Source organism: Panthera onca, chromosome D1 (assembly GCF_046562875.1).
Source record: "Panthera onca isolate mPanOnc1 chromosome D1, mPanOnc1 haplotype 2, whole genome shotgun sequence".
In the NCBI taxonomy this organism is placed as follows: domain Eukaryota; kingdom Metazoa; phylum Chordata; class Mammalia; order Carnivora; family Felidae; genus Panthera; species Panthera onca.
The window spans coordinates 28,602,973-28,629,468 of NC_138348.1; the positions used below are offsets into that span (position 1 = coordinate 28,602,973).

At 42.0% G+C, this 26,496-nt stretch overlaps 1 long non-coding RNA gene across 4 annotated transcripts in view; it reads right to left on the reverse strand.

Moving 5' to 3' along the window:
• Positions 1 to 26,496, reverse strand: part of LOC132661598 (uncharacterized) — an 88,653-nt gene that overhangs the window by 48,549 nt on the left and 13,608 nt on the right. For all 4 annotated transcript variants that reach the window (XR_009602306.3, XR_009602304.3, XR_009602307.3 and 1 more), the window contains exon 2: positions 10,116 to 10,268. This is a non-coding gene — a long non-coding RNA (uncharacterized LOC132661598). The remainder of the gene's footprint in view (positions 1 to 10,115; positions 10,269 to 26,496) is intronic.

The window sequence follows — 26,496 nt, forward strand, 5'->3', positions numbered from 1 at the left end:
ACTCTGGCTAAAGTGTCCAGTCACTGACTTTCCAGCCCTCTTCCTCACTAGTGTCTACTTTGTACCCTTTCCTGTCTTGCCTCTTCCTCCAGAACAAATGTCTTCATTTTAGTACAGTGAGTAGATTTATAATATAACAAATCTAACAGTTGAAAGTCCTAAAATTCATCCTCAGCAAAACTTGCAAAACAGCTGCAAAAAAAGATGAATGCCACTCATGGGATCAAAAGCCTAGAAGGGTTTCGTGGAAAAGTTCAGTCGTGTGTGTATGCAAAGTCTATTGTGAGCATAAGGCCCCATTAGAGGATAGAGTGTCCGCCCGTCTCATTACAGGCCGGAAGTTTCCGAAGGCTGTCCTTTCTAGTACAGAACCCCTGCTAGGCTCTCGTGATTTGCCTTCTAGGATCCTACGTTTAAAATTCGGAATGCAGCTTAGACAGACACAAGCAGAGCGATTTTAAGGGCAGGTGCCGGAAGTTTATTTTTGCCTCTTTTCATAGTCTCTAGTACTTGGAAATTTTTAGTTAAATATACTTCTTCCCTCTGGAAAACAGATTCACCCCTCTCCCACCTCTGCCTGGAGAATAACAAATTTCATAAGGAAACCTGAAAACCCATAGAGAAATATGCGATGCTTCAGACACCTCATGTCAGACTGGCTGTCACAGACCCCGGTTTGGGTCAGGCTGTTTAAGCATCTTTGGAAGAAGCATTTATCTAGAGGGGTCATTTTATAGATCCATTAAATCTACATTTTCTCTTGGGCTCCTTTCCCTAGCTCCCCTCAATCCTGCTCTAGTCACACACTCTAAAACCCCCCCTTAAGCCTCAGAAATAAATCTCTATAAACTGCCAAGTGTTCAATAAGGCTTTTGCTATATCTCTTTGCAATTAGAATAAATTTACTGCTGGGAGATATGGGGGGAAATATGCAAGGTACTCCTTGGATAAATACACTGCAGCGAGAAAAGTAGAGGCTCTGTAAAAATTATCTCTGTGAATTCAACAAGGATCAAGGTCACTGGAGATGCTACATACCAGGGAATGTTAATTAATGGGCCTGCAGCTGGTGGTACCACTTGGCTGCCCAGCTCCAGCTGCTCGCTCCATATTTCTCTCGTTTGTAGGACCATTCTTGGATCAAATCCCATCTCTTTTTTTCCTCCAAGTACAAAAAGTACATAAGTCTATCCTGGAAGGATGCCAACCTTTCAGAGAACTAAGGAAAGTGTTGTTTCTTAGCTATTTTTATCTCCTTTTTTAAGAAAGGACACTCTATCACCTCGGGAGCTGGATTACTTGTAATCAGCGTTCAGGCTGTGGTCTGAGGTCACCGTTCTGGCACCGTCCACAGGGAGGTGTCCTGAAGACGGAGAGCAGAGAGGGACGCTTGTAACACCCCCTACCCCCGCACCACCCCCCCCACACACACACTAAAGTAGAAGATACCTGAAAAGATGTTTCCCTTCACTATCTTCTTCATGACAAGGTCTGCAATTTAGGCCAGGCTGGAGGCAAGGTCAAAATGCAACCAGAATGCACTCGACATCTCAGAGATGAAGAGAGAGAGAGAGAAAGAGAGGGAAAAAGACAGGAGAAAAGGAGAAAAGAAAATTCTGAAGAAGAGGCAGAAAGTATTTCTAGCGTCAGGGTAGCCTATTTATTCCACTTAAACCTGCTGGAAAGCATTAAATGAGACCAGGCATGTAAATCACTCAGCACGCTTACCAGGGACACAGGCTGCTATTGTTAATTGTAGTAAAATTTCAGCTAGAACGTAGAATAAAAGTGTTCAATATGGGCCCTCTCCATACTTGCCTGGGAGCTGTATTTAGGCAGTGCATTGTTGTTTTAGCATAGACTTCAGAGTCAGAAAGATCTAGGCTTGTGCACCTGCTCAATCACTTAAGTAGCTATTTGTCACTTGGCTGCTGCATTAGCCTTTTAGACCTCAACTTTGTCATCTGTAGAATGGGGCTAATAATCGTTATCTGTCTCAAGGCTATTGAGTGGATTGAATGAGATACAGCATGTAAAACCTTTGGCAAAGTGTTTGATACCTGGTTAATCTCAATCAATATTCATTGTTATAATTGGGGCTCTTAGAATTGTTTCCATAGGTCAGCAAGGGAAGATGATTCTTTTCCTGGTGGAAAAGTGTTTCAGGAAAAGAGCTGGCCTCTCTGGGCAGGTGAAGACAGCTTAAGAAGAAGTTTTCTTTTTCTTTTTTTTAACGTTTATTTATTTTTGAGACAGAGAGAGACAGAGCATGAATGGGGGAGGGTCAGAGAGAGAGGGAGACACAGAATCCAAAACAGGCTCCAGGCTCTGAGCAGTCAGCACAGAGCCTGACGCGGGGCTCGAACTCACGGACCGCAAGATCACGACCTGAGCCGAAGTCAGACACTTAACCGACTGAGCCACCCAGGCGCCCCAAGAAGAAGCTTTCTAAAGCAGTGAGAATGGTCCTACTTGCTTCTGTCGTAACAAGCCTTGTTTTTCTTCTCATTTGGAAACTTTCTTTCCTTCAGTGTTACATAGTGGAGGGACTGGGCGTTCTTCCACACGATGACAGACACGCAGATCTCGCCCAGAAATAACAGGGAAATGCCTGACACTGCTTCTTGAAGGAATTCTCCAGGTAGTAATTAGCCCTCAGCTCCAGGCTCAGGGCCCTGGGGATGGCTGCCCCACTCCCTGCTAAGGGAGGCAACTCGTCATCCGCTTGGGCCCAGTTCCTTCACAAGGGGGACCCAGCTTTACTGAGCCCTTTTTTAGGGAAGGAAGAATGTTCTTAAAAATGGGGAAGTGTTTTCCATTACTACTCCAAACTGTAAAATGATATTTGGGCCTTTTAAAAGACTTGGGAAATTTTCTGATATTAAGGAATATGGATTTAAAGAAGGCTTGGGGGATTAGATTTTTCCTCCTCTTTGAAGCATTTGAAACAACTTTAATCTGCTTTTAGACTTCTATCCAATTTGGTATGGCATTCTAGTAGAGCATTGTTGCCTTCCTTGTGGAACTGATACTTTTGTGCCTCTTTTAAAAGGCATGAGGAGAAATATTTGGGGTGGGGAAAAAATAAAGCTTGAGTTTAAAGGAACAAGATTTCTAAGATTCTTGAAAGACATTTTTAAATTTGTGTTTCGAGTGTAAGAAAATCAAACAAACAAAAGCCTAGTTGTATATGCAACCACAGTGGTCTGACTTACTCATAACTAATTTCCTGTGGTTGGTCTTTCTATGATACATATGGTGCTTTACAATATGCAAAAAAAAAAAAATTAAATACTCTCATGTAATAATACTACTCTGGGAGGCAGGTAGTATAATCATTTCACCGACAAGAAAACTGGGGCTTAGGGAGTCAAAATTTTGCTTAAATAAAATGTAATATGTCAAGAACTTTAACTTGGGACTCCAGGCTTTGAACCCAACACCTTTTCCACAACATCCCATTACTTTTAACTTCTCATGTGGCCTAGGTAGCCCGTAGCCCCCATCAACTTTCCGTGCCTCAGTTTCTTGATCTGTGAGATGAGAACAATACCACTCTGGCTTCCTTTCAGGGACCAGAGGATAGATTTTCCAGGACAAGTCCATCTATCACGTGACCAAGATTTCCAGGAACAATGTACAGTTCAGACAATGAGTCTGAAATAAACATACTTTGCATTATCCCGAGGGATGGGGAATCTGGAGAGGCAGCAGAGGGGAAGGTGGGGACACACTTGTCAGTCTGGGAGACTTAATGCCCTCCAGCTATAAGAGAGGAGGTAAGTGTATGATCAAAGTAAATGAAAACTAAACCAGCTGTGCAAGCCTAGAAGAATACATAGTTTTGAAATACCTAGGAAAATGCTATATTCTTCTTTTTATTTATTTACTTATAACAACTATATCTATTCATTGTTAAAAGAATGAATACAAAAGTGCATTATTAAAAAGTGCATCCCTCCTTCATCTGTTCCTCACCTACTTCGCTTGCTAGACTCCCCACTGTTACATCTGTTTATCTCCTAGAATTTTCTCATTCAAATACTGTGTGTGTGTGTGTGTGTGTGTGTGTGTGTGTGTGTGTATGTGTGTACATATGCGGGCATTCAGATACACTTTATACAGTTTCACATATGTATTTTTAAATGGGTCATAAAACCCATATTGTTCTATAACTTGCTTTTTAAAAATGTTACAATGTATCACAGATACCTGGTCATACAGACCTCTCATTTCCCCCTCCACCCAGTTTTATTGAGCTATGCTTGACAAATAAAAATTGCATATATGTGAGGTGTTCAACATGTTGTTTTGGTTTATGTGTACATTGTGAGATGATGACCACAATCAAACTGATTAACATATCAATCATCTCATATGGTTACCATTTTTTGCATGTGGTGACATCCACTCTTACCAATTTCAAGATGCAATACAGTATTAACTATAGTCACCATGCTGTCCATTAGATCTCCAGAACTCACTCATCCCACATAAACCTATGTACACTTTGACCAACATCTCCCCCTTTCCTCCAAGCCCCAGCCTCCAACAACCACCATTTTAACCTCTGCTTTTTATGTGTTCCACAGTTTTAGGGACCTCTCATTCTTTTTAAAGCATGAAGTGGGCTCTATTGCATGGATATGCCATAGTTTATTTAACTACCTCCCTACAGATGAAGATACAGGTTACTTCTGGTTTTTTTTTTCTTAACTATTATGAATAATGCTTTGTGGATAAGAATGATGGTTCATTAATATGAAAGAAGACAATTTAGGGATAAGTAGCCTAGAACAAACTTGGGAAAGAAAGATATAATAAAACCCTTACCAGTGAGACCTGTGTGGGACACCTGAGACAAGCAGACCCTTCTCAGTTTAGCTCCTCAATATTTCAGATTGCTAGCTAGGGCCAAAGAAAGACTCCAGGAGGAAAAAAAAAAAGTTAAAGAAAGAAAAAATGCACAGCAGCATTTTTGGTTAAATTGGTTAACCAAAGTTGGTCAAATTGAATGACATGTACATCCCAAAGAGAACCAAGTAGAGAAAGTATGTATAAACCCTGTAGAGAAACCGTAGGACGTGTAAGGAAGATTATAAAGCGTAGATTGAAGAAGAAGGAGGAAAATGATGTGACAGTGAGAAAATGTTTCAGCATTTAATTTTTTTTAATGTTTATTTTTGAGAGAGAGAGAGAGAGAGACAGGCAGAGTGTGAGTGGAGGAGGGGCCGAGAAAGAGGGAGATACAGAATCTGAAGCAGGCTCCAGGCTGTCAGCACAGAGCCCAACGTTCATGTAGAGAACGATGCTACTTTCTCCTGGCACTGTTTTTTTTTTAAGTTTGTTTATTTATTTTGAGAGAGAGAACAAGTGTGTGAACAGGAGAGGGACAGGGAGGGAGAGAGAGAGAGAGAGAGAGAGAGAGAGAGAGAGAGAATCCTAAGCAGTCTCCTTGCTGTCAACGCAGAGCCCAACGTGAGGCTCGAACCCACAAACCTTAAGATCATGACCTGAGCCAAAGTCGGACGCTTAACCAACGGAGCCACCCGGGCACCCCGAGTTTAAGCATTTAGTTTCCATGTCAGTCCCCATAGGACAGGGGCTGTGTCTTACTCCTTTGCAGCCTCGATACTTGCCATAATTCCTGACAAGCAAAAGGTGCTAATAAGTACTTGAAGAAAAGCAAAGAATCCTACTTTCAAAAGGACCAAGTCTTTTGGACATAAGCCAGGAGAATCTACCTGAATGTAGATAAAATCTCGATTTGTGTAAAAATTATTTTAAAAAGTTTAAAACATTTAGCTTAAGTTGAAAAGCAGTAAGTTAAAAGAATGGTGTCAGTAAAAGCCTCTATTATTTAATTTACTGAACATATTTCTTTGCTTACTCTTCCTTGTGCTTAATTCATTGCCTGCTCAAAAAAACATGTAAAAATTTAAGCTGTAACTAACTGGTCATTGGAATTTTAAAAAATTATTTTTAAAAACTGACATCATTTTCTTGAAGCCATCACCAAGTGCCTCTGTGTGTAGTCACCAGTTGTGTCAGTGGGCTGGTTTCTGCCTCTTGGCTTCAAGGTTCATGTTCCTAAATGGAGTAAAAAGAATCGCATGACCCATGGCTTGTCTCCCATCTTGTTAATAGAGAATTCAGGGGGAAAGTTTAAGACGTAATCCTCTGTGTGATGGTCCTAACAACTGGCTAACTATGGTCCAATCAACTAAAGGCTCAGATACTAGGCGTGTGTGTGTGTGGGTGTGTGTGTGTGTGTGTGTGTGTGTGTGTGTGTGTGTGTACATTCCTTAAGATGTTATTATGAAGAAAAGGATAAGTTCAAGATAAGTGGACTGATATGAGGATTCACTTTTTTAAGAGAGAGAGAGAGAGAGAGAGAGCACGAGAGTGTGATCAAGGGAGGGGCAGAGAGAAAGGGAGAGAGAGAATCCTAAGCAGGATTCTCACTGTCAGCACAGTGCCCAACTTGAGGCTCAATCCCATGAACCATGAGAGCATGACCTGAGTTGAAATCAAGAGTTGGGCACTTAACCAACTGAGCCACCCTGGTGCTCCAAGGATTCACTTTTTTTTAAATCTTTGGGGATGTTTTATTTTATTTACATATTTTTCTTTTGAGACCTCTATGTCTTTTTTGTTTGTTTTATTTTTAATTTACATCCAAGTTAGTCTGAGGATTCACTTTTTAAAAAAAAATTTTTTTAACGTTTATTTATTACTGAGAGACAGAGGGAGACAGAGCACAAGTGGGGGAGGGGCAGAGAGAAGAGGAGACACAGAATCCAAAGCAGCTTCCAGGCTCTGAGCTGTCAGCACAGAGCCGGATGCGGGGCTCGAACTCACAAACCGTGAGATCATGACCCGAGGCGAAGTCGGAGGCTTAACCGACTGAGCCACCCAGGCACCCCCCAAGGATTCACTTTTTAAAAGAGAGAGAGAAGAACCAGCTTGGTCACCCTCACCTTGTACAACAGGGTCAGCAAGTTACCTAAAATTACCTAAAATGGCCAACCCTGTTCTCTATTGGTTGAATTCTCCAGAACAGTAAACCCATACGCATCATGATGACCTTGACACACGAAGGGAAGAAAGATCGAATTAAATTCAGTAGCATTGCTGGTTTTATATTTCAACATCCCATATATTCATTCATTGAACAAACATGAGTGGAAACATTAGATAATCAGAAAGACCATTCTCTAGTCATTCTGAATCAGCAGGATTGCTCTGTTGAGGCTTTTAATCACTTCGGTTCTCATACCGAACTTGAGTTACTCCCTCCCCATCTGGGCAGAAGCTCTAGTTTGTGGTGGAACATGCTACAGAGCACTCTGAACAGTGTGTGGATAAAATTATCTGCCAGGAGGGCACCCACCAGCCTTGGCAGAGAGGAGGAACAAACTACGTAGAAGGCCTTTTTAGAATCATCTTTCAGCAGTGTGGCTCTGAGGGTTGAAAACTGGACTGAGGTCAGCAGTCTTGGGTTCTGGGCCTTCATTACTGTATGGCTGTCTGACACTGGACCTCAGCTTCTTCATCATAAGATAAAAGAGTTCAATTGGTATCTTCTACTAGTACATGGAATGGGAATACGGATAAAAACCACATAAAGACAAGTTTCCAAAATCTTAAAGACATATCGTTCTTAATAGAGATGAAAAAAAAAACAAAAAAAGATCCTGAGAATTCTAAGAGCACTTCTCTTGGACACCAGTCTTAAGTGTATATTTGCCTCCCCGCTCCCACAAAAACCAGGCATTGTTTGTAAGAGCCTCTCTTTCCTAAAGGAGATCAGCTGTAAACCCTGTCCTTCCTGAAGGCCATGGGAGCCTGGAGTTTGTGCAGGGAGGGACTCAGTGCTATAAATATGGCACATGGCCCTATGTCAGCAGGACATTCTTACTGTATGTAAGACCCTAGTCTGAAGCTTGCCCGAAAAGTCCTTTCTTTGTAGCTCCCTGAGTTCAGTGAGGCCCATCTGGTTCAGCTAAGCCTGGCCTATCTTCCTTCAGCCAAGTTAGGGCCTCTCAAAAAGAAGTCCTTCACAGGGCCGTTGACTGGCATTTCAGATTGAACCCAATTTGGACCCTGACTGAAACCATCATTTGCTTGATTACCGCCAATTTAGAGGAGTTAGGAAAGGCTCAACCAACACCAGGGCTCTTAATCTTTGCAACTAACCCACTGTGAGGCAGGTAATGTCTCATGTTATCCTTTTGAACCTATAGACATCTAGAGCTGCTCTATCTAGATTTAAAAATCTTTTAAAAAATTATTTACTTATTTGTTTTGAGAGAGAGAGGGAGAGAGACAGAGAGACAGAGACAGAGAGAGGAGAGAGAGCACACAAGTCGGGGAGGGGCAGAGAGAAGGAGAGAGGGAGAGAGAATCCCAAGCAGCCTCTGCATTGTCAGCACACAGCCCAATGTGAGGCTCGAACTCACGAACTGTGAGATCATGACCCGAGCTGAAATTAAGAGTCAGATGCTTAACCAACTAAGCCACCCAGGTGCCTCTAGAAGAACCAAATCTCAAAGATGAGTTTTCTGTATTGGTTGTGGAGTTTCTGGAATTGGTTCTCTAATCTGGTTAGATTTAAAGGCACTAATGGCTGTATTTCCTGTAGCACTGATAATCCATGGTGTGTTGTGATAATAGAGATACACAAAATACGAGCACTGGATGCTCCTAAGCAAATATATACAAAAGGCAAGGTTCTGGGTGGCCACATAATATACTTTTTCAAAGGAAATCCATTGCTGGCTCTCATAAGAAAGAGTTATCCCCACTTAGTCCCCTTTCCTGTTAATAGACTCATCGCTGACCTAAAGAATTTGGCTTTGCAAATGGCTGGCTTCACTTTGCTGGTTGCTGAAAGCCCCTGGGTTTGGGAGCAGCAGTCTGGAGGCAGCACATCTTGTGTTACTTGGCCAGGAGAAATCTCATGAAGCAACACGAAATGGTGTCTATTTGGGTCATCTGTTTGTTTCCTGCCTCACTCTTCTATTTTTAAGAGTCATTGTAATATTAACAACGACTATGACAACAGTGATCACTCACATGGCACATAGCTCTCAGACTGTACACAGATTCATGTAGTTAATTTTTACAACACTATGAGGTAGGTATTATTAGTCCCATTTTACAGATAGGGAAATGGAGGCAAATCCAAATAGCTAATGAACAGGGAGCAAGGATTTGAACTGGCTCCAGGATCTATGCTCTCAGCACACTTGGATGATTAATAGGTCACTGTTGCATCCTAGCCAAGCCACTCAGTGGTGAGATGATCTTGGACTGGACCCTAAAACTCTTTAAGCCCCTGTCTCTGAATCTTACCATGGGAATAAGAACAGCTCCTGGCTGATGGAATTGCTGTGAGACTAAACCAAGATGATAAATGTAAACGGCTCAGTTCAGGGGCATCTGGGTGGCTCAGTTGGTGAAGCATCCAACTTTGGCTCAGGTCATGATGTCATGGTTTGTGAGTTCGAGCCCCATGTTGGGCTCTGTGCTGACAGCTCAGAGCCTGGAGCCTGCTTCGGATTTTGTGTCTCCCTCTCTCTCTGCCCCTCCCCCACTCACGCTCGGTCTTTCAAAAGTAATAAACATTGAAAAAATTTTAAAAAGGGGCTCAGTCCAGGGCCTACACATTGAAAGGGCTCAGTAAATAGGCTTCACATTCATTAAGACACCAATGTACTATGGGCACAGTCAACTCAGCCCAGTTCTGACACCAGTGACAGAAGGAAAGAATGCTTAATAGCGAGCAGGTGACCGCAACACTGTAGGACAGGCAGCTCTAGACTCAGGAGCACAATGTGAAGAGCTGGGACACTCTGGCAACACGTTTGTTTTTCCAAAACAGGCTAGAAAAATATTGCTTTGGGAAAAATATTTACTGCTCCTTGTTCTAGAGAGGTGGGTCGAGCCCGTGACCAGGAGCTACTAAAGTTGCTCTGCTGTTCATAGACAGGCTGGCTGTCTCCCATCCCTCCCGCCCTGACACCATTCATTTGACTTGGCTTATCATCTCTGATGGGCCACAAGGACATCCCCCCCTGCATAGACCTTGTGAGTCCCAGTTAACAACTTACCTGATGGAACATCTTTATTTTAGGAGGTGAGGCTGAGAAGTGAGGGAACGAAGCTCCAGATGCCCACATGTGTCAGCCTTGGTTTGAATAATGGGAGGTCACAGGTCAGCAGTCCAGGCTGGAGAGAGTTCACTAAACTATCTAAAACAGATCCTGAAGTAAAGGAACAAAGAAAAATTTTATCAAAAATAAAAATTAGGGGCACCTGGGTGGCTCAGTCGGTTAAGCGGCCGACTTCGGCTCAGGTCACGATCTCGCACTCTGTGAGTTCGAGCCCCGCGTCAGGCTCTGTGCTGACAGCTCAGAGCCTGGAGCCTGTTTCAGATTCTGTGTCTCCCTCTCTCTCTGACCCTCCCCCGTTCATGCTCTGTCTCTCCCTGTCTCAAAAATAAATAAACGTTAAAAAAAATAATAAAAAAATAATAAAAATTAAATATATCCATACAGTGGAATATCATTCAACCACAGAAGGCAATGGAGTACTTCTACAGGCTACTGCATGGACGAACCTTGAAAATATTATGCTAAGTGAAAGAAGCCAGTCACAAAGGACCATATGTTGTATGATTCCACGTATAGGCACACTTTGTAAATGTAAAATCATACAGGATGTGGAAAGTAGATTAGTTATTGCAGGGGAAGGAAAAGGGCCTGATGGATATGGAGTTTCCTTTTGGCTCATGGAAATGTTTGGCATTGTGCAATGGTGATGGTTGCACAATATGGTGAATAAACCAAAACCACCATTGAATCGTACACTTAAAAAAGTTAAAATGACATTTTATGTTAAGTGACTTTTATCTCAAATCAAAAATTAAGCAATAAACTCTAACATTCTAAAACAAATACATATATCAAAAGGGTATGAATTTTAAAACCGTATTCTTCATATTTTTTCCTACACCTTCTAAATTTTCTACAATAAGCATGAATTTCTTTAAAGAAAAATTTTTATTTTGAAACAATTCCAGAGTCAGAAAGTTGCAAAGATAGCACAGAATGGTCCTGGATACCCTTACCCATTTCCCTCTGTAGTTACATCTTATTTAACTATAGTACAATATGAAAGCCAGGAAATCGACATTGGTACAGTGTGTGTGTGTGTGTGTGTGTGTGTGTGTGTGTGTGTGTGTGTGTGATTTTATTGCATGTGTTGTTTTGTGTGAGCACCACTGCAATATAGATGCAGAACCATTCCACCACTACAAAGATCACCCTCATACTACCCTTTATAGCCACACTAAGCTTCCTCCTTCCCACCTCCTGCTCATCTCTAGAATTCCATCTCTATAATTTCACAAATGTGATATAAATGGAATCATACAGTTTGTGACCTTTGGAGATTTGCTTTTTTCACTCAGCATAATGCCCTCGAGGTCCTTCCAGGTTGTTGCATATATCAATAGTTGGCTTTTTTGTTGTTGTCGAGTTTGATTCCATGGTATGGCAGACCATAGTTTAACTATTTATTGATGGATGTTTTAGCATTTTGCACATTTTGGCTATCGCCAATAAAGCTGCCATGAATATTTGTGTTCAGGTTTTTTTCATTTCTCTCCGGTAACTGCCCAGGGATAATTTGCTGGGTCATATGGAAAGTCTATGTTTAGGTTTTTTAAGTTTTTATTTATATAAGTAATCTCTACACCCAATGTGGGGCTCAAACTCATGACCCCGAGATCAAGAGTCACATGCTCCACTGAGTCAGCCAGCCAGGCGCCCCTATGTTTAGTTTTTTTAAGAAACTGCCAACCTATTCTCCAGAGTCAATGTACCATTTTACATTCCCACCAGGCATGTATGAGAGACCCAATTTCTCTGATTCCCTGTCAGCATTTGGCATTGGCATTGTCGTTATTTTTTTTACTTTAGCTACCTTAATAGATGTGTAGTAGTATCTCATCATGGTCAAATGAATTTCGTTAATGGCTAGTGATGGTGAACAACTTTTCATGTGCTCATTTGCTGCCTGTATACCCTCTTTGATGCTATGGCCCTTCTGTTGTCCATTTTCTAATTAGGTTGTTTGTTTTTCCTGTTGAAATTTGAGAGTTCTTTATATATTCTTGATACAAATCCTTAGTCAGATGTGTGGTTTGCAAATAATATTTTCTCCTAGTCTGAAGCTTGTCTTTTCCTCCTCTTTACATAGTCTTTCACACAGCAAAAGCTTTTAATTCTTTAGAAGTGTGATTTATCTTCTTATTTTCTTTTATGGAATGTGCTTTTGGTGTCAGGTCTAAGAACTCACCATCAAGCCTTAGATCTTGCAGATTTTCTCCTTTAAGTTTTACAGTGAAGAACTACTTTTTGAAAGGACCTTTTTTTCTAAAAGAAAGACATGGCTATTTGGAATACAAAGAAAAACTCAATGGGGAAAGTTAAAACCACTAATAAAACCAACATCCAGAAATATGTTTGGTATTAGATGCCAGGACTTGCAACTTAATAAAAATATCACCTCCTTTATAATGGGAAAACAGAACCCTCCACCAGTAAACTGCACTATTGAGTACCCATCAGAGTGCTGAGGGAGAGGTGCTTCTCTTAATGCCAAGATGGGCTGGGGGAGTTGCCGTTCGGAAAAGGCTAAGAACTACTGACCCAAACAGTGAAACTCATGTTTATGAACCACAGCTGTTAGTCACAGACTGTAATTGCCCCACTAGATAAAGAAGCTATTTAAGAGAGCAGGTTGCTATAGCTGAAAGGAAACAGAAAATAGTCTTTTGGAAATCACAGGATTGTAACTAAGGGGAACATCAGGTTTGAAGGTGGGGCGGATCGTTGTGTATTCCCTGGCTTGAGACAGGCTGATCTTGCATGAAGATCTTGCAAGATCCCAGCCCTGGCTGATGTTCTGTTTTGCTGGAGAGACTGGTTGAGGTTCTCTTTTTCAAGTCCTGCCATGTGGGGGCTTCCAACGACTAGAATCCTTCCAACCTACACACTTCTGATTCCTAGGCATGTGGAACTTTGCCTCTTGTCCTGCCCTCCTCACCTGCCTGACATGTTGGTCACAGGGTAACAGCTGTGATGAGAGCAATGGACTCTGGGGGAGTACTCATCCCCCCGCCTCACCCCACCACCTCCAAGCAACAGACATGAGCTAGTCTTAAAGCATTAGATACTTCAGGGGCATGGCTCCCTACCCCTCACCACCAACCTCCTGATAAGTTGATATTTTAAGAAAGGACATTTTTAGGGAAACTTGAAGGGAATTTTGAAAGGGTGAAACTTGCAGTTTAAATTGCTTAGCGATGTTAGGAAACAGTCCTGAATTTGATTTGGTTAGGAAACAGTCCTGAATTTGATCTAGATTTTCAAACATCTAGTTTGCACTCATTGGAACTTACCTGAAGTACTTAATTATGTACTTGCAAAGAAAATCCTATTTTTTGATTGCCAAGTAAGAATCACTTTTGTTTGCTGAATAGTGAGGAATCAGGCAAAACCTCTGGATGGTGACAGACACATAAAATTTCATAAAAATTTAGATTAAAAGTTAATTGTGTGGTAAAAATTGCAACCTAAATGTCCATTAACTTAAATTACAATATATCCATACAAAAGCTCAGCATTTATTGTCATGGAAAGGTTTCTACATATATTGAGTTTTTAAAAGCCAGCTTTAGAAATTAACAAGTAGAATTTGATCCTATTTCTAAAAAGGCATTGGGAAAGAATATAACAAGACATTATCAGTGGTAATCTTTACATGATGAAGTTATGGAGAATTTTACTTTATTTTTTACTTTTTTCTGAGTTTTCCAAATCTAAATTCATCGAGCTTATATTGCATTAATAATCAGAAGAAAACTAGTTCCCATCCATAGTCATAGGGCTACATGTTAAATAGAACTGTATATACAGCTTACAATTGTATGTATTACTAGTTTTATAAGTTATAAAAACTCATATCTTAAAGTAGTCAAAAGGGATAAAGAGTATAAGGTGAAAAGTAAGAATTCTCTCTCTTATGAATCCAATTTAACTACTGACAACAGGAATATACATATTTAAAATAAAACTTGGAGCACCTAGGAGGCTCAGTTGGTTAAGCGTCTGACTTCGGCTCAGGTCATGATCTTACAGCTCATGGGTTCAAACCCCGCATCAGGCTCTGTGCTGACAACTCAGAGCCTGGAGCCTGCTTCAGATTCTGTGTCTCCCTCTCTCCCACTCATGCTCTGTCTCTCTCTCTCTCTCTCTCTCTCTCTCAAAAATAAATAAACATTAAAAATTTTTTTAATAAATAAATAAAATAAAACTTGATTAGTGAGAGATCTGAAAAGCAGAAGCTAACGTTAAAGAAGTATGAGACAACCTTGAAAACAAGGGAATGAAATTACCAGCCTAATGCCAACCACTCCTCAGCCCACTGCCAGAATACCCCCCTTACAATCACATGGCCCTTCTAATAAGGGAAATCAGCCTCTTTACACTCTGAGCATGTGGGTCCCAACAGACTCCCACACCTAGCCAGGCATGCAAATTAGTATGGGCCCTAACACCCACATGAATCAAGTCACGTTCGAATTACAGAGCACATTTGGATGGCAAGTCACAGAAGCAGCAAGTGCTGCTCCTGGGTGTGTGGAAGACTCTTCCTGTCTTCTGTACCCCTCCCAACCCTCACTTGTTTATTCAATAGTTGACTCCCAATCCTCAGTGCTTTGGCTTAAATGTCACTTTTTCAGAGAAGAGAAAAGTTGGCTTGGCTGAATTGGCATAGCCCCTTCCCTTATTTTCTGTCATCATCCCTGATCATATCTTTGGGAACACTTATTACCATTTGTAATTTTTAATTTTGTGTATTTACGCCTGACCTCTGCCTTCCCTCTCTCCCCAGACTGTAAACTTCGTAAGGGCAGGGACCTTGTGTGTATGTGTGTGTGTGGGTAAAATATGGCTTTGTTTAGCAAGCTTTTAGCCCATAATAGGTATTTAATAAACACAGTGTAAACAAGATGGACAATTTTAAAAGTCCATTTTTGAGATGAAACTCTAATTTCATTAATGTTTTAGATAAGACTGACCCTTGACGAGTAGGGCTGTTTATTTCTTCATTCATTCTTCCATTCATTCAACCAACAAACTTTTATTAAAAGCCTACTCTTTGTAAGACTCTGTGCTAAGTACTGGGGACAGAGGTGCCTAGCAAGGAAGACAAATAGAAACAGGTGAATATGATCTAGGGAGACATGATCTAGGGAGATATGGGTAATTGGGGTTTTGGGGAAGCATGGAGCTATTTCCTGGACCTTGAGAACCACAGCTGAGTTTTTCTCCACCATCACCCTATGACATCCATTCAAACCCAACAATGTCATACCCAAAATTATGACTAGGGTCATCTGTGTATCTGTCAGTATGTATAGAAAAGATTATAATCAGGAGCGCCTGGGTGGCTCAGTTGGTTAAGGGGCCGACTTCAGCTCAGGTCATGATCTCACAGTTCATGAGTTCGAGCCTCGCGTCAGGCTCTGTGCTAACAGCTCAGAGCCTGGAGCCTGTTTCAGATTCTATGTCTCCCTCTCTCTGTTCCTCCCCTGCTCACGCTCTGTCTCTCTCTCAAAAATAAATAAAGATTAAAAAAAAAAAGAAAAGATTATAATCAATGTTTTTAAACAGAAAATTGTATAAGGGAGTGACACCATAGCAAACAAATAAGAAACCAGAGGCACAGTTTGAAAAGCTGCCTCTGCAAAGAAGGGTTTTATAAAGTGCACTCTGTCTCTTTTTGTCCTTCCCTCCATCCTTCCTCCTTCCCTCCTTCCTACTATTCTCTCTCACACACAGCTCAGACACAAGACATGGAGAAACAAATGTTTTCTGACTCGATGACTTCAGTGGATTAGTGCTCCTTTGAAAGTGATATTGTTACAGCCATAATGTGTTTATGTGTAACACTGACATCTTTATGTATAATGCAGACGTGTCTGTGTGGGGAACATTAACATCCTGGCCTTGTCATTTAGTGAGGTAGGAAGTTCAGCCTAGGACTAAAGATCCCCTAAAGCTTTGGGGAATCTTGATACAGGAGAAGGAGGGAGCAGGAGAGAACAGGGGAGATTTCTTTAAGGATTATTTCTCTTTTTTTCCCCTCTCTTGGGCTTAACTCCTACTCTCTGAGAAACAACCCTTTTCCAACACAGCTGGGATGGTTGTCAGGCAGAGGTATCCTTGCTGAGGATAGCAGTCATCCAAAAAAGGGTCAAGCAATCAGAAGATGCTGGAAAATCACAGAGATACCACAATGAGAGTTCCACTTTATAATAACGTGATGGCAAAGCTGTAACAATACTGTAACAATATGAAACAATATGAAAGTATATAAACAAAAAAGTTAGTCTAGCTTCTCTGCTATTCCACTCCCCAAAGCAGCAGTACTCAGTAGAAATATAATGTGAGCCATATATGTAATTTAAAGTTTTCTAGTAGCCACATTAAAAAAGTAAAAAGGAACAGGTATAATTAATTTCAATGATATATTTTATTTAAAATAATGTATCCCAAATATTACTACTTCAACATATAATCAAAATTAACAAATTATTCATAAAATATACAATTATTATGGAGATATTTACTACTTTTGGTACTAAGTCTTCTAAATCTGGTGTGTACTTTTCACTTACATCTCAATTTGGATGCTAAATTTTCATTGAAAATACTTGATCTGTATTTAGATTTCACAAAACATACAGTTGAAGTACCCGTTTTTAAATTAAATATGAAGTAGTTAAAATTAAATTAAACTTTATTTTTAAAGTTTATTTATGTATTTTTGAGAGAGAGAGAGAGAGAGAGAGAGAGGGAGGGAGCGGGAGAGGGGTAGAGAGAGAGGACAGAGAATCCCAAGCAGGCTCCATGCTGCCAGCGCAGAGCCCGATGCAGGGTTCGAACTCATGAACCGTGAGATCGTGACCTGAGCCAAAATCAAGAGTCGGAAGCTTAACTGACTGAGCCACCCAGGCATCCCAAAATTAAATAAAATATTAAAATCCAGTTCCTAGTTACACCAGCTATATTTTGAACTTAGTAGTTACACGTGGCTACTATACTGAACCGTGCAGCCCCACAGAAGCCACATTACTTTTGGTGTGGAACTTTTTCTCTAGGCATATGCATATAAATATATAACTAAATATAATATACATTACACATACCTGGATTTCATTTCAGAAAAATGTAATCACACTATATATAATTTTTACTCAGCAATTTAATTTTTTTCATTTAAAGTTATATTTGGGATATTTTTCTTTTTTAGTACATATGGACGTGCATTCTTTATTGTGGTTGTATCGTAGATTTATTTAGCCACTTCCCTACTAGTGGACACAAAAGTTGTTTTTTATGTTTTGCAGTTATAAACATCCATGCTTGCATACTTATGCTAGTATTTCCACAGGATACACCCCAAGAATTGACACCCGGCCAAGGGCATGTACATTAAAACATTTGGAAGCTAGTGCCCTCCCAAATAGTTGTGCCAAATTTTAACCTACACACTTGGCTGGCATTCCTTTCCAGCATCTATAGATGCTCCAAATGTCAGAATCCTAAAACATCAGGAAGAAAAGATCTTATAGCTCATCTATTCCAGTCCCTTTATTTCATGGACCAGGAAAATCAAACCTAAGCTGTGGGAAAAGGCTATGCAGCATGTTTATCGCCAAGCTGGGACTCGAGCAGCTCTCAGGTTCTTGCCCTCTGTCCCACCATGCACGGTGGAGCTGGGCAGAGTCTTTGGAAGCATCCTGGGGAAGAACATCCCTCCTTGGGCTCAGCCTACCTCCCCCTCCTCCTGCACTTTGTCATTATCAGCTGGCACTGGCTGAGATCGGCAGGCCTTTCAATGGAGCATCACCTTACGCCAAGGGAGACTTTTCCTGGACATTTGTATCCAAAATTAAATTCAATCCGCTCAAATGCTTGCTACAATTTCAAAGTGTGCCTTTTCCCTGCCTTTCTTCTGCTAAATACAGCCAAATCATGGACCCAGGCAGAAGGGGGGAAAAATAGGTGTTTTGTTTCATGCAGAAATAAACTCCACCATTCAGCAATTCCTGGCGGGCCAGCTCAGACACATTCCAGCTTTCATAGGAGTCACTTTGGGAGGACAGAGGCAGAAGGGCATGTACATCCTTTGGGGAGAAGGTGGTTCCCTTTAGCTACCCTCCAGCTGGTGAGGCCCGTGAGATATTACCGGCAACTCACATGCCAGCAAGATGGGCTCATCTGAAGACTGTACCCCTCCCTTCAGCTCTCTGGAACTTTATAGATCCCACGAACACAAGAGCTACCTCGTGGAATCCTTGCGGGTAAACTCCGTGCTCAAATGCTCATTGGTGGCAAAGTGGGGCCTGGAAACGAGCTCTCCTCTGTCTCCAAAACATTTCCCTCTTCCCCATCGGTCAGTCCCTGTCCCCATCCATACCCTGCACAGGCACAGAGGGCTTGGTTTCTCTGCTACCTGCTGCCTACACCTCCAGCCCAAACTCATTACAGGCATTAAAAATAAAAAAACACTTTCTTATGCTACTCATTAATTTATTTTTCTAAAAATCAATTCCTACATTTTAATTCTATTTATTTTTTCTTCCTCTTTTGCCTTATACTCCCTCTTTCCTCCCAACTATGATGTCTCCTCCACATAGTGGCAAGAAAAAGCCCAAATTCAGGAACAAGAAGTCTCTTATTTTGCTACATGTTGCCAAATAGTTTACATTTTTATACCTGGTGCCTCCTTTTGCTCTTTTTTTTTTTTTTTTAATTTGTATGATGTTTCTTTATTATGGGAAGACAGGAAAGAGGACCACAGTAGGAAAAAACCAGGGAGCAGGAGAGCACAAAAGCAAAATAAGGATTCATTTCGTGCCGTATTAGCACACCATCATAAGGCTTCTGACTTTGTCGTTCGTGGCACATCTCCACCCCCAAATGCCACTCAACAACCGGTCTGGTGGTTTTACTTCTGCCGTATCTGTCAAGCCCACCCACTTCATTCCATTTTGACCCTCTTACCCTAATTCAATCTCCCCCCGATTAGCCCTTGTCCACTGACACCCACTCTTGCCCGTCCGGTGTGTGTCCCACACTGTAGGCAGCATGCCCCCAAAGGACTTTTAAGCCTCATGTTAAGCACTGTAGGGAATAATCATAGCAGTCATCATGACCACTGTTAAAATTTGTTGAGCACATCCTGTGTGCCAGGTTATGATTTTTAATGCTTTAATACCAAAGTCACCTAGGCTTCACAATCCTGGACGTAGATATTATTATCTTAAAGGTAATGAAATTGAAGCCCGGGAATGAATGTAGGTAATTTGCCGGAGGAGACACAGCAATCAGGGGGCAGAACCAATTTAGAAACCCCACTCTAGAAGAATTATTAAGAAATATGCACATAATTAATATTTGGGTATACAGCAATGCCGGTGGGGTCACACTCAGGGGTAAGTGGTTGCACAGACCCCGCAGGATGGGAAGTGAGTTGCATCCACCCCGCAGGATGTAAGTGAGTCCCCCACCTGGACTGCTGAGTTGGGAGACTACGAGGCTGCATCTGGGCACTAGTGGGAAACTGAGGGATTAAAATGTCTGTCCTGGGCCAGGTTCTGGCTGGAACGGGGAGTGCATTTGTTTCCTACTGCTGGTATAAAAATGATCACAAATCTAGTGGTCTGAAACAATACAAACTTGTTATCTTATGGTTATGAAGATGAGAAGTCCCAAGGGGGTCTTACTGGGCTAAAAACCAAGGTAGGCTGGGAGGGCTCCATCCCTTTTTGGTGGCTCCAGTGGAGGATCCAATCCTCGCCTTTTCCAGCTTCCAGAGGCTGCCCTTGTTCCTTGGCTTGTGGCCCCAACCCAGGAAATGCATCGCTTACTCTCCCTCAGTCCTTACAACTGCTTCTCTGACTCTGACCCTCCTGTCTCCCTCTTTCACTCTTAAATGGACTCCTCTGATTATATGGGGCCACCTGCCTAATCCAGGATGATCTCCCCACTCAAGGTCCTCAACTTATACACATCTGCAAAACACTCTTCAGCCACATAAGGGAATATGTTCACAGGTTCCAGAACATTTTGAGGATGCATTATTCTGCCTCCCACGGGGGCTTGAGTCTTACTTGCTTTCCTATCCTTCATGTCTGCCACACAATAGGTACACAAACCTTTGATGAATGAATAAATGAAAGAATTGATTTCAAGAAACACCCCAGAATAATAGAGTGTCTGTCTCAGGAGTATAAGGAAATGCTGCCATTTTTAACTTGGAAATTTGGAGCGGGGGGGATAGTTTTCTTAATCTTAATTCCTGTGGTTTGGACAATGCCAAAATTAATGGTGGTGCCTGAGGTTAATATTAGGTAGTGCTGAATGAATTCTTGATTTGCCAGTTGTCTTTTTAAAAAAAAAAATTAATGTTTATTTGTTTTGAGGGAGGGAGAGTGTACAAACAGGGGAGAGGCACAGAGAGAGGAAGAGAGAGAGAATCCTAAGTAGGCTCTGTGCTGCCAGCACAGAACCCGACGCGGGGCTTAAACTCCGGAACCGTGAGATCGTGACCTGAGCCTAAACCAAGAGTTTAGGTTGACAGACTCTTGGTCAGCTTGGTCAGATTCTTGGTTAGCTTGATAGACTGAGCCACTGAAGTGCCCACATTTTCCAGTTGTCTTAGTCAGTTTGGGCTGCTATCACTGATTACCATACACTGGGTGGCTTATAAACAACAGAAATTTCTCACATTTCTGGAGGATGGAAGTGTAAGATCAGGGTGCCAGCATGGTCATATTCTGGGAGAGCCCTCTTCCCGCTTGCAAATGGCCAACGCCTCATTGTATTCTCACAGGGAACTAGTTCTCTGTCTCTTCCCTTTCTTTTTTTAAATTTTTAAAAATATTTTATTTTTTAGAGAGAGAGACAGAGCGTGAGCAGGGGAGGGGCAGAAAGAGGGAGACACGGAATCTGAAGCAGGCTCCAGGCTCTGAGCTGTCAGCACAGAGCCCAACATGGAGCCTGAACTCACAAGCTGTGAGATCATGACCTGACCCGAAGTCAGATGCTTAACTGACTGAGCCACCCGGGTGCCCCCTCTGTCTCTTCTTATGAGGGCACTAATCCCATCTGCGAGAACTCTGCCCTCATGACCTGGTTACTTCCCAAAGGCCCCAGCTCCTAATACCATCACATTAAAGATCAGGATTTCAACATATGAATTCGGGGAGGGGGACATAAACATTCAGCACATAGCATCAGTCTCTTCTGAACATCGCCATCTTCTAACTACAGCAGAGGACAGAGAGCTGATAAGAACAGAACTATGTAGAATCCTCTTTCTTCTGCAGGAGACAGTGGGAAGGAGGGTTGAGTTCCTAGCTCAGCAGCAGCCTCTATCTTGCATGGGAAGAACGCGTCTCCTCTCCTAGCTGTAGCAGTTGTGCCTGGAGTAACTCCACTGAGGCCCAGACAAAGTGTGGTCTTTCAGGAGCTCCACGCTAACCAGGATTTAGCTCAAGACTCTTAGCAGGATTTATAAGGTCCCACCTGCTCTGACCCTTGCCTACTTTCCAGTCTTGCCTTCACCCCCCCCACACCCCAGTTACGCCAGCCTCCAAAGCCAACTCCTTCTGCTGCAGGACCTTTTGACGTGCTATTTCACCAATTTTGAAATACTTCTTCTAACCAATTAATTCCTACTTACCTTGGGCTTGGCCTAAAATCATATCCTGAGAGACATTTTCTTTAACCTGCAAATCTAAATCAGTGCTCTTTCCTCATTAAAAGGTCATAAAAAAAAATGGCATAGAGTCAGGAACTGGGGGCCTGGACTCACGCTGACTGACACTATATTCTGAGCCCACCACTCATTAGCTGTGTGGCCTTGAGCAAGATGTGCAGACCTTCATGACTTTATTTCTTTATCTTTATTTTTTTGATGTTTATTTATTTTGAGAGAGAAAGCATGCACGTGTGCATGCACACAAGTGGTGGAGGAGCAGAGAGAGAGAGAGAGAGAGAGAGAGAGAGAGAATCTCAAGCAGGCTCCGCACTATCAGAAGGGAGCCTGATGCAGGGCTCCATCTGACAAACCGTGAGATCATGACCTGAGCAGAAACCAAAAGTCAGACGCCCAACAGATTGAGCCACCCAGGTGCCCCTATTTCTTCATCTTTAAAATAGGGCTAGGGGTACCTGGGTGGCTCAGTCGGGTGGGTATCCAACTTTCAGCTGAGGTCATGATCTCACAGTCCGTGAGTTCGAGCCCCACATTGGGCTCTGTGCTGACAGCTCAGAGCCTGGAGCCTGCTTCAGATTCTGTCTCTCTCTCTCTCTCTCTCTCTCTCTCTCTCTCTGCGCATCCCCTACTCGCATTCTATCTCTCTCACTCTCAAAAATAAACAAACATAAATAAAACGGGGCAAATAATAGCATCTACCACAGGAGGATATATGAGGATTAAATGGGATAATCCACATAGAAAGTTTGGACAAGGGGGTGTACTATTGGCATAGGCTATTGTTTTCCTTTCTAGCAGTTATCCAAATTATAATTATAAAATTACTTTTGTTATTACTTGTTTAACATCTGTTTTTCTACATACCTCAGGTTGTAAGGCAGCAAGGCAGTGTCTCTCTCTCTCTGGTTCCTACTGTACTTGTGGTGCCCAGCACACTGCCTGCCATGTTACAGGCTCTTGATAAACATTTCTTGAGTGAATGGATGAATGTATTTCCTATTCCTAGGCCGGGTCCCATAAAAAAAAGCTCACTTTGTCAGAAAGTAACCGATATTATTAAAGAACATTGTCTGCACATTTTTGATTGTCAGATTCTGGGCTGATTAGCAGCCTAGAGTTAGATGTGACATTCACCGTCTCTCCCTTTCTGGGGCCCGTTCTCACGCAGGGCCTCGTGATGCTCATTGCCAGGCAGATTTATGAAACATCTCAACAGATGCTTACATTCCATATGTTACAATTTACACATTCCTGCTGGGGTCAAGGTGGGGAATGGCATGCGTGCTAATAGCTGCATTTCTCACGTGAACTTTCACATAAACCCTTTTCCCAGCTCGTTTCACTGATACATTATAATATACTTTCATAAACATTTTTTTCAAGGTCATGAATGAATGCTTCCTAATTTCCATTTTTAGAGGATTACAAGTCTCGAAAGGGCAGCTAGAGGTTTCTTAGCCAAGCCCCATCCACAGGCCAGAACTCCATCTGACCTATTCCAGCAGATCTCCAAAGAAACAGGACAATAACATTTTTCAGGGAATCTCTCAAGTTCTCACTGGTTCTTCCTTCCTTAGGTTTCAAAGATACTCTGGCTGTACGTGTTGATTGCGCAGTTTTTACTCTAATTATATTTGAAGTCCTAGAAAAAGCACGCTTTTGCCAGAAAACATCCAACACAATTGCTCAACCCAAATGGCCACTGCTGAGCCAGTTCGTCATGTCGGTGGAAACCTCCCACAGAGTGCTTGCTTCTTGGCAAGAAGGAGGACCCACACCAGTCTTCCTGTGCCTTCTTTTTCTTTCTGACCTGAATTGTCAGTCAAGCTAGATCTTTGTTCCATTTGTCAAAACACCATTGTTCTCTCTCTTCCCTGTGGCAGTTTCATTTCTATTGTTAAAAAAAAAAAAAATCAGAAGTCAGTGCAGCCTTGGGTTGTTGAAAGCAGGTCTTATTGACTGGGCAGCCTAGCTCGTGGCCAAGAGCCAGCCTCATCTTTGGTGTCCAACAGACCATGGAAATAATCTCGGGCCAAGCAACTTTGGCTCCATTGGGAGACGACAACCTACAAAAGAATTTCTGTCACCCACATTGTTCTGTGCTGGGGTAACTTATTGGATTCTGGTTTCTACAACAGGGTAATCTCCCAGTTATGATATCTCATGTAAAATAATAAGCTTATTAAAAATAAAGCTTATCATTTGTCTTTTTCTTTCAAATTTATTTTTTGGGGGGCGAGGGGTGGAGGGAAAGGGGGACAAAGGATCCAAAGTGGGGTCTGTGCTGACAGCAGTGAGCCCGATGAAGGGCTCGGATTCACGAACTGCGAGATCATGACCTAAGCTGAAGTTGGACACTCAACTGACTGAGCCACCCAGGCGCACCGTGCACCAAATCTTACCATTTTTCTAAGAGAAATGTTTTTTAAATCTGCTTTTTGAAGAGTCTGCGGCCCCAGGCTATTGAAAAGACACATGCTGTTTAGTGGTAACCTAGGTTGATCTTACTCAAAAGCGATTTCATGTGAGGATAGGATAACAGACATTTTTAGATGTTGAGTAGAAATACTATAATTTTGGATACTCCCACTATCATGATTTTTTTCCTCCCCATCTCTGACATGATTTTCCCCGGAAGATGTATTTTAAACAAAATTCAAAATTCAATACCTCTATTAGACTGGCCTCTAAATGTTGCTTAAGGGAAAAGTGATTTCTCCAAAAATGGATAAGTAATTCCTTTTCCTGTCTCTGTAAATTGTTTTTCAAAATAGCTGTTGGGATAATTTATTTAATAGATCGATTGGGAGTTGAATTGGGCATTTTAGGGGACTCCTGAAGATCCTAGAAACTTTCAGGAAGAAAAAGCTAATTTATATATGAGCTCAGAAACCAGAATGGCTTTGGATTTCCCAAAAGCAATGCTAGAAGCTGAAAGGCAAAGAGCGATGTCTTCAAAATTTGAAGAGAGAATTATTTCTAATCTATCATTTTATAGTCGGCCAAATAGGAATCAAGTGAAGGTTGGGATAAGGTCATTCTCAGGCCTACAAGCCCCCTCTGCGTCCATGTCCACCTTTCTTCACCTTGCTCTGGGCCACCAGAGGCTGACCTGTATAGATTGCCATGATGGGCTTTCTTGCCTTCCACTTCCAGTAGGATTGGGCTAATGGGAAATACTGGCAGAATTTGGAAGGAGTCTGCCATTTTCTATCTGTGGGACTTTGGACAAATGACAAGCTTTCTATGCCTCATATATACAATGGGGATGTTTATATGACTTTTCCTCAGAGTTTCTGTAGGGATAAAATGAAATAATCTAAGAAAATATGTAGCATAGTGCCAGTCATTCAACAAACACCCAATAAAAGGTAGCCATTATTATTTATTGTTATTCCTATCCTTGTGCCACTGCTAGCCTGCCCAGACCTGTCCACTCTTCAAAGAAGCCAAATGACCCAAATGGCAGGAATGCCACCCTCATAAGCTTTAAAGCTTCATTTGTGAATCCTGAAAGGCTGCAAACAAAACAAAACAAAACAATAATAACGAAAAACTGAACCAAATGAAGAAGTTTCATGCCCAGCCTTTGAAGCATGGCTTAGGCTAAGAGAGCTGCTCTTGCTTTCTGGGTTGGACCCCAGCAGGGTGGGGCATCCTTCAGCAGCTGGCTCCAAGTTCTACCCACAGTCTTCAGTTCATTATCACAGTGCTCACTGCCAGAGATAAAGGGGAAACTGGAACCAAGATGCATTTCTGAGAAGAGTGGTGGTCCCAAATACCTGACTGAGGACCCACAGCTGTCTTCCTAAGGCACTCAGCCAGCCAGAGCTGTCTCAACTTTTGAGTCTGGGACTCCCTCCCTGGGATATTTAACCCGTCTCTCTTACCAGCTGTATGAGAAGTTCCAGAAAGTCAACTGTAATGGAGTCTTGTCTTTTCATATAACCGGAAGGTGCCAATTTGCCCCTATGAAGCCATTTTCCTTTTTAAATTAGTAATATCCCTTTAGCTCACAACTTCAGGATTGTTTGTGCAAGTGGGAGTGAGGAGGGGAGACACATGTAAACAGAAGCTGCCTTTGTAAGAAGAAAAATTGAGAAGGCTCAGCTCAGTAAATGTCAGGAACGGTTGTGTGTGCGTGTGTGTGCATGCACAGGTGAACATCTATAGTACATGTGAGCTCTGGGTTTACAAAGGTGCATTTTCCTCTTCCTGTGACCATCAGAAAAGGGCTAGCCCTGAGATCTTTTGTGAGCCACCTTGTTGGAAGCCTAAGTGGACCCTTCAATAGAGTTTCCTCCTGCTTTATCTAAACACAATATTGGTGTACTCATACATGCCATTGTTCCTCTCGATTCAATCCTGCACATGAAAATTCAGGTCTGAAGAGAGGCAGAGAAAGAGAGGGGGGAATCATTTAGAAAGGGAAAAAAATTGCTTTGGGATTCCTTGAAATAGTAAGTTCTTTCTATAACTCCCCTACAGTGCAGTGATACTGTTATTCACTATTTAACAAAAAAAAAAAAATTAATTTCAGGGACACAGCCATTGTATGAAGCAGGGCATGCCAGAATTTGATACAAACAGGAAGCGGGTGGGTAGACTTTAGTGGACACCGTGTGGTTG